Raw genomic sequence first — 8,854 nt, forward strand, 5'->3', positions numbered from 1 at the left:
GTTGCACAGGCAATTTTCCAATGTAAGGGAAATTATTTGAGCAGCAGCAGAGCCAGCCCACCTCATGCTCTGCTCCTGGCAAGGCAGACTTAGGGCTGCAGAACAGGGAAAAGCAGAGATGCATTAACATTGTCCTAGTCAAAACTCATTACTCAGTTCTCTCAGGTATGGAGTCTGTATGGAGTCTGAAAGTGAATGGCAGTCATTAGTGCTTTCTAACCTGCTCCCATTCTCCTCAGCTGTCATGTCCAGGTTTGCTATTTCTAGCTCAGATGTGCTGGCATAAGAAATGCTTATGAAGTGAAGTTCAAATGCCAAGTCCAATGGTCCCTTGAGGCTGCAGATTGTTTTGCTTGGAGGCTCATCTCCACTCTGGCTAAACAGATGAATAAAAACATGACAAATCTGATCAGTCCTTCCTCAGCCCACAAGTATGCAACTCCTACTACTGTAGAAACTACAACCTGAGGCTCTGGTTGCGCAAAAACCTCAAATTGCTTTAGAAAAGAAAGAACTACCTGAGGAGCACTCAAGCTGTGACAGCAGTTCTTTGAGAGGAGAAAGACTGTGGGCACCTCAACCCATGCCAGAGCTTGGCTCTCGGTGTCTGCCAGCTCCTCACTGCTAATGGCACGTGCAGAAGGCTTGAGCAAGCACAGTGGGAACATTAGGTTGGTTGGTAGAGCACCTACCGAGTTTTGGACTCTTCCTCTTCCAGGAATCCTCTGGGGCTGGTACAAGACTGTCAGCAGAAGTGGCCTTCTCCAGTCAGATTTTTGCTTTTAAGTCAGTGGGTGTTGGATTGCACCCAAAGCTGCAGAAGTATTTGGGAAAAAAATCTTAGGATCATAACTAGAGATTTGCATTAGAAAAGATTAAAAGCTACTTTAAGTTAGCCTAACTAGGGGCTTTACTTACTAACATAGCATTATACATTTCCAAGTCCCTCTAAGTACAGCTCGAGGTGCCGTGTCAGCATGACTGCAGTTGGTGTCTGGAGACCACCCATGTCTCTCTGTCAGGTTGTTAGCCAGGCTGTGCAGGTGGTGCTCGAAAATGTCCTGCTGCTTGGCTATCACTGCAGAGGCAGGATTTATATAAAGAGATATGTGAGATGTGATTTTCTAAATTAGTAATGACTTTATTAATCTGGACAGGAGTATTCTGGCCACAGACATCTAACAAGAAATGAGAGAGCTATTTTTGCTCTTCTCTCTTGGTGCACAAATGTGTTTGACAGTGCTGGTAACAGACAATTTGCCAAGACACCCATCAGAGAAACTGAAGTTCAGAGTTACAGGGGGGCATTTGCTCCTGACAGCACCCCCAGCCATCCTGGCCCTTCAGGGAGTTTTCCCCTCCCACTGGCTCAGTGGGGCACAGAGTTGGGTTGCTGTTGCCATGGCTCTGGCTGTGCTGTCACTTCCATCTAAGTCTTTTTTCACTTGATTGAAACTGTACTGAAAAGCAGGGATGAAATCTCAAACTTTGTGGTGTGCCTTATTTGACAAAGTTCACACCTCTTCTACTGTCCTGGACTATCATAATAAAGTAGCTGGTTTAGTGTACATAGAGTTGATTCTTTTTCCTTTCAGTCTCCTGTGTTTCTGATGTATTGTGGTTCCATGATGTGTCCCCTGGTAACTGCTCTCACCACACTTTCAGCAGACACATCTCATGGCAGATTGCCATTTGGAAGGTAAGCAGTAATTCCTGTTTAGAGATTTGTCATTCAGCATCTCTTTGGAGAAAACTCACATAAACAAAGGAGAAAGCTGAGCACAGACAGCTCATCCAACACAGTCCAGAAATCAGACTGCACAGCCAAGCGTGGAACTCTGATGGGCTTCAGCAGCATTTCCCTGGTTCTCCCCTGTGGCATGGGACCAGTGTGGCAGACATGCAGCTGCTCAAAACAAAAAGAGAAAGATTGACTTTGGTTACACTGTTTAATCTGTGATGGGATCCAGACATATTTTCTGTTCCTCTTATGTACAGTTCATGTCTTAAATACAGAGTCAAGTCATAACTGGTACTACTTGAAAGCACGTGGGCCTATGGATTCAATAGACTTTTAAAAAAACGTAATTATAGTCTAAAGTGTTTTGACTGAATAGGATTAAAAAAAAATAAAAAAGAAAAAGAAAAAAAAAGTACAGAGATATCAGATCTCTAGCTCCTACTATCTCTGCTTAGCCTCAGATAATTTTTCATTGCAATTCATTCAGTTCATTACTGGACACAAGCTGTGCCTGACTTGCTTTTGTTGGTTTTGATGTTTATTTGGTGAGAGACTACTTGTTAACAAAGCTGTATGGAGGTTTAGGAAACACTTCAAGGTAGCATGAGAAAACCATCTTGTAATCTCTAATTTGAATAGCTCACTTTTGTCTGAGTGACCCACACTTCATGTCTGTTACCTTCATAAAATAACAGCAAAAGTAGAAAAGTTCCATCAACTGCACTCCCAGCATAGGGTGCTCTCAAAGCTCTGGTAAGGAGCCATTGCATCCTGAACCTTTCTGAAATTTACCCATTAAAAATTTAGTGAAGTATACAGATAAGTCTGCCTAGTTACTAACACAGGGAGAAAAAAATACATCTTAAAGAAATAAGTAGCAAAGGCACTTAAAAAAGATATTAAGTGTATATATAAGATCATATTCATCTCAGCTTCATAAATTTCCACTAGAGTTAAAATCCAGTGGTGCATTTCCATGCTTACTTACAAAATGTTACCCACTGTTTGTGCTTCATCAAGATTATGTAATAATTGCTCACAGACAAACAGGCTAACACTTTGATCATTATCTATAAAGTGTGATTTTTCTGATTTTTTAATTTATTTTTTTAATATTTTTGTTCACCAAAACCCATTTGTGTTGCTAAAGTATGTTACTGGCTCAATCAAGTTTCATTAGAATCTATTCTGCCTAAAGTTTAGTCTCTAACTAGTAACTTTTATGCATCCTTTACAAGATTTCTTCGAAGATGGCCAAAATTAGTGTTAGAGTATTACCCATCTTGAGTGGTGTGTGTCTGAGGGTCAGCTACACGTTGGTGGCTGCATTTGTATTAGTAATGAGTTGCAAAAATGAACCTGTAGGATTAAACCACACAGAAGTACTCACAGGACCGAATGCGGGGAATTGTGTGAGATTTTGCGTATTTTCTCTCACCGGGAGATCCTGAACCACCAGGAAATTTTCCGGCCTGAGTGTAAGTGGAGGCCAGGCAGACCTTCTGACAGGCTCTATGGAAAACAAGACAGTAATTTCAATAATGGCTTTAAAGTCAGTGTGTATGAGAAGTATCTTTTTAGGTGAGTTCTACTGATAGTGGCTTAAGACTGAACTGTTAAACAGATACCATCTAGATGGGACCTAGCACTGCCAATGCAAACTGCTGACATCCAGCTACAGTCACTAAGTTCCAGTGGAAATATTTATGCATAACTACATCCCTCAAGCAGGGAGGGGGAAAGAAGAAAATTGTGTTTTTACTATTCAACTGCCAAATTATTTATCTTTCATTTTCTGAAATAAGTTGTGCAATAGATCCCCAGAATCATTGATCTGTTTAAATAAACAATGTGACACACCAGGCCACAAGGACCATCTGACACTGATTTCTTTTGTTTCCACTTGTGGAGCAGGAAAATTATATACTGCACAGTTTAAACAGACCTATCCATGTAATTTCATCAAAGATCTCCATTTGTGGTACTAAGTTCCACCACACCACTTGATGGTCTGTTTTTCATAAATGGAAACATTTCTAGCTCTCAGAGGGTGAAGGAGACAACATTTCTGTAAGAGGAGTTGCTACATGTACATTTGTGGTTTTGTCATTGGCACAACACTAGTAAATGCCAAACTCACAGGGTTCAGGATCATATATGTGTTAACCACAAAATTGTTTCTCCTTTGAGGAAATTGAAAAGGAGCTTGATGGAAACTTTTCTGCCCATTTGTGATCTGATTTACAGGTTAGAAACGCTAAATTTATAGGTACCATTTACTCTCATGCAGCAAGATTGTTTCCATAAGGCACTATTGCCTGGTCTAAATATACATTAAGTAAAAAAACTTCTTGCACACAAAGTTTAAAATTACATATGCATTAACTGAGCAACTGAGCTAATGTTCAGCCCCTGAGACAGGAATATGTTGAGTTCTGGGAGGCACTACAAGTGAACAGTTGCAGCCTCCACTTCAGGAATATCTCTCTCCCTCACAGGGTGAACGATGCTTGGTAGCATCTTCCTGCCTCTGCCTCAAGGAATAGTCTTAAGATTGCCCCCACAACTACCCAAGGGATGTAGAGACCACCCAGGTCCAACAGATTCACCACAGTAAAGGCTGCACCAGCATCATTTCCTTCTTGGTCCTTAGGTTCAGGAACTCAGGTCTTTGGGTTTGACCTTGTTGTGAAGACCCCTGAAGCAGCAAAGCCAAGGCTCTACAAGCAAAGCCTCTGAGTGAGAAAAGGTCAGAGGAAAATTAAATGCCTTGAAGAAAACACCTGAAGGCACTCTAATGGTTCCTTAACAGAGAGAGAAGGAACCTAATTCTGGGTGCCAGATGGTTACACCACCTTCAGCAGCTCACCCAGTCCTCTTCCCGCATAACAGTGACACTGAATATGAGGAAAAAGTGCTCTTTATGTGCCAGGGAGCTTTTTATGTATAAGGCTTTACTGCCAGAAGTGTTGATGTTCCATGTGCAAGTATTTTCTCATGTATTATTATGAATAAAGGCTAATGTTTCTTCTACAGCCAGTTCATTTTGTTCCCTGAGTATTTTAGACTATTGGCAGTCTAACTGCCTGCTATTTATCAGAAAACTAATTTGATCAGTCCCATAGCGGGCAGATCCATGGCCCTTCTCCAGACAGTACTGAAAATGCTTATGTTTAAATGTTTAGCATTAAGGAGGCTATAAATCCACATGATGTGATCAAACTGAAGGTTCAAGGAACAACTATACTGAAAAATAACTAGTTCTCTTCTTAAAGCCTTGTAATAATTTCTAACACAGCTGGTCCCTCTAGAATCTGACTTATGTGCCAGAACAGCATATAAACTCAAGCAATGTTGTAAAGCAACCCCATAGCTTTTTAAATTTTCTAATGCTAAAGATAACCATGTAGATTGACAGGGCAAATTAAAAAAATATTTGAAAGAAAATGAAAACTCTGGGTCCTATTTGCACATCCTAGAAGGGTTTTCACTCCATAAGCTTCATGCAGTCAGGAAGCCCCTGGTACTCTGAGAGGACCAGTAAATGTGGTTTGTGTTGAAGATTGCATGTTCTGGCAATATGACGTACTTTTCCACTAACATCCTCAGGAATATTCCTTTGTCTCAGAGATAATGTATGCATGTCCTTCTGCTTGGCCTGGCAGAAGATGTAGGAAGGAACTGCTAACATTTGGACAGAGCTGTTAGTAACTTGTTTGCTTGCATTTCATGTGGAGCAGCAGGTTCTCTGAATGCCTATGACAGAGGGGCTAACTTAAGTGTGGAAGTGTTAATTAATAACAATTCATAAGGTCGCCTCTCTACAACTGAAACTCCTTCCCTGTGGAGAACAGAGAGCAGCAGTGATGCCAAAGAGCACACTAGAGCCATTGTGGATGAAACAAACAGGCATGTCCATTCCCTGAGATTCTCTGCCTAGAAAAAAATTCTGTCAACCAAATAGTTCATGTAACTTCTCACACATAACAAGCACAGAAAGATCCTCTGCTGTCAAACAGGCCTGTCTGTTTATCTAATAAAGCTTTACAGATTTGTAGGCAAAGCTTGCAAATTTGTAAGAGTAGACAAGGAACACAATAGAACCACGTTATGTCTTTCTGTGAAAAAATATGTGAGACAACGTGCAACTGCAATCCCTGCCTAAGCCCCTCTCTGAGACAGTGCTTGTAGGACAGTGAAGTGAAGGTCATGAAGATCAAGAGGTTCCATAAGGACTCCCTTGGCTCTGGGGTCAGCAGGAATTTGCCTTCAGATCTGTCTCCTCAAATGGCTTAGTCAAAAATTAAACCCAGGGAGGATGCTAAGAGGCTGGTTCAGAATGCAATAAAAACTATATAAGAGAGGTATATTCCCCGGTCTCTTCTTCTGAGTGAGAGGGTGTTAAATCAGTTAAAAGAGCAAGCAGAGACCTGGCTTTATTGAATTATATGACAAAGGAAGAGGAAATCCTTTGTGTAAGCCGTTTTTCTACATAGTGAGTCAGGGAATTTATATCTCATTATGTGCTCAGCAAGAAGTATAAAGATCCAAGTCCTTCAAGCAGGTGTGAATAGACACTTAGGATCAATCTACATGACGAAGCCTTTGTTTTCCAGTAAACTATGGGCTAGACTTTAACATAGCAAGCAGGGAACATCAACTAAAGGAAAAAATTGATAGGATATGAACAAACATTTCATTCATTATATCAGATCTTTGAAGGTTGGATGATCTCAGACTTGCAAATAATACTCATGCTCAATTGCATATATGCCACTCATATTTATTGCCTGATAAAACAGACATGATCAGAAAAGAATTGGTGCTGCCATCTGACATGGAAGTGATGGGTGAGGTAGCTCTGTGATCTGCAGTTAGACTGTAGTCAAATTATACAGTCATTTAGAGAGAGGTGTTAGTTGTACTCTTTTGTGATAGGTGAGGTCCTTGCATCTAGAAAGTTGCTTCTCTGAATTTTACCTGTGAGGAAGGGACTAAGCATCCCTCCCCACATAGGAGCAGCTGGAAGAATGCTTGGATGAGCCCTGAAGTCCATATGGGACTGTGCCTGTTATATCTTCATGTTTACCAGAAACAGAGTTTTTGCACTCAGGTTTGACTTATGCAACTCCTTCTGAGCAAATGGAATTGCTGCTTCTTTATCCATCTGTCATGGTGTGTGCTAGCTGTGCTGCTATAGATCCTCGTATTGAATTCAGCCCTAAATCTATTAGAGTTTCACAGGTACTAAATTCTCCAACGTAATTTTTAGAAATATAAAATAAAGCAGTGAAGTTGTTAACTTAGATCTCAGTTGATATATTGTCAGCTTGAGGTCTTTCTAAGAAAACACATGGCAGAAAAACAAAACAAAACTAAACAGTAACATAAATTCCAAGTTCATGAAATGCTCAGTGCAATTTGCAGCACTGATAGTAGTTACAGTTCTGTCTTATACTGACAGGAAGTATTGAAACATGCTTACATATATATGCACAATCCACCCTGCCAGACAAAACTATGTGCTACATAAAGACAGATGGGAAAAAGCTGGTTTTTCTGTACTAGATTGCTGTGTTGTGCCAGACTTAGACTGGTCACAGTCATAAAGTTGGTTCATGCAACTATATATTTACCTAGAATTGCTCAAGACAGTAATTGAAACAGGAGTTGTTTTCTTACGCAGGAAAACAAATGCAGAGGGTTTGAAAGTACCTGGGGTCTTCTGGAAGGTGTTATTGTAAGCAAAAATTGCTTAATGTTGCCTTCTTTTCAATCACACAGGCAGATGGGTGGAGTGTAGCAGGCACTGGACAGAAAATGGAGCTGGGAGCCAGGCCAACATAACACAGCAAAAGTTGGAGGTAAAACCTGTGAATCATTCCAAAAATAAAGTGGTAAGGATTTGAGCTTTGGAGGAATATTGCTCTGTAGTAAAAATATGTGAATCTTCATCAAAAATTAATCTAAAAAAGACTTCAAAATTAAATGCCTCTGTTGTCCAGTAACTCTGGAGTTTGCAAGATAAGTATAGACCATCTGTTCAAGAGACCAGTAACACAATCTGTGCAGCTAATCAGCATGATAGCAGTAGGAAATTATTTCATAGGGGCCTATCACATCTGTTTTTAAAACTAGTAGACTTTTTTATTTTTAATACATTCACTGCTTCTCTCAAAAAAACCTCTTTTCTGATAGGATTTGTTCTTTAGTAGACAGCTTTTGAAATTGTTTATCAGTCTCTAAACAGGAAGATGCATGAGTACATAAATATATACCCAATATGGTGCATGGGTATTCCTGAAGTCTATTACTACTTCAGTGAATAGCAGTCAGGTTTATCTCAGCAATGGATAACATCCCTATCATCATAAAAGGCTAATATAAACCTTTTTACATGGACCGTTTTGATTAATTAAGAAAAAAAACCCACACAAAGAAAAAGAAAAGCAATGGTCCATTGATTGAACTCCCTACCTAGTTCTCATTTTTATTAGCCCACATAATTATTGTCTGAGTATATTTTTTACTTTTTAAAATTTTTTGTTGAATTCTGAATATGGAAATGTGAGGTGCTTTACTGAGTGCATTTTCTGTCAATTTATTCTCAGCAAGAATTGAGAAAATGTATATTAAAAAGTGTTAGAGTTTTCAGAAATCTATTTACTGTCTCTTCTGATGGTACAAATACCTGATACAAAGCACCTAAAAGAGCATATTTTAAAGCACTGGGGGAGGAAAAAAGTGCATTGGAGGTATGTAGTTATGCCTGCAGGCCAGCAGACAGAAAGAGAGGGCGTAGTTCCAGTTTCCCTCCACCTGATTTACTGAAGTGGTCTAGCAGCTTCTGCGACACTAGCATGAGCTCCAAAAATAACGATGTGGTTTAGTAAGTACAATGACAACATCTGTAAGTTATTTAGGCCCAAACCTCAGGTTTTCTTTAATATTTCCAAAGGTTTTCTTTTTTTAATTAAAAAAAAAAAAAAGGAAAGAAAAAAAAGGAAAGAAAGAAAAAGAAAAATACTTCATGAAATATTTTTTTCATTTGAGTGGCTTAAGGACAATTTGAAGTGAAGCACTCCTAGAATCATAGAATAATTTAGTTTGGAA

This window comes from Pithys albifrons, chromosome 11, assembly GCF_047495875.1.
Source record: "Pithys albifrons albifrons isolate INPA30051 chromosome 11, PitAlb_v1, whole genome shotgun sequence".
Taxonomy (NCBI): domain Eukaryota; kingdom Metazoa; phylum Chordata; class Aves; order Passeriformes; family Thamnophilidae; genus Pithys; species Pithys albifrons.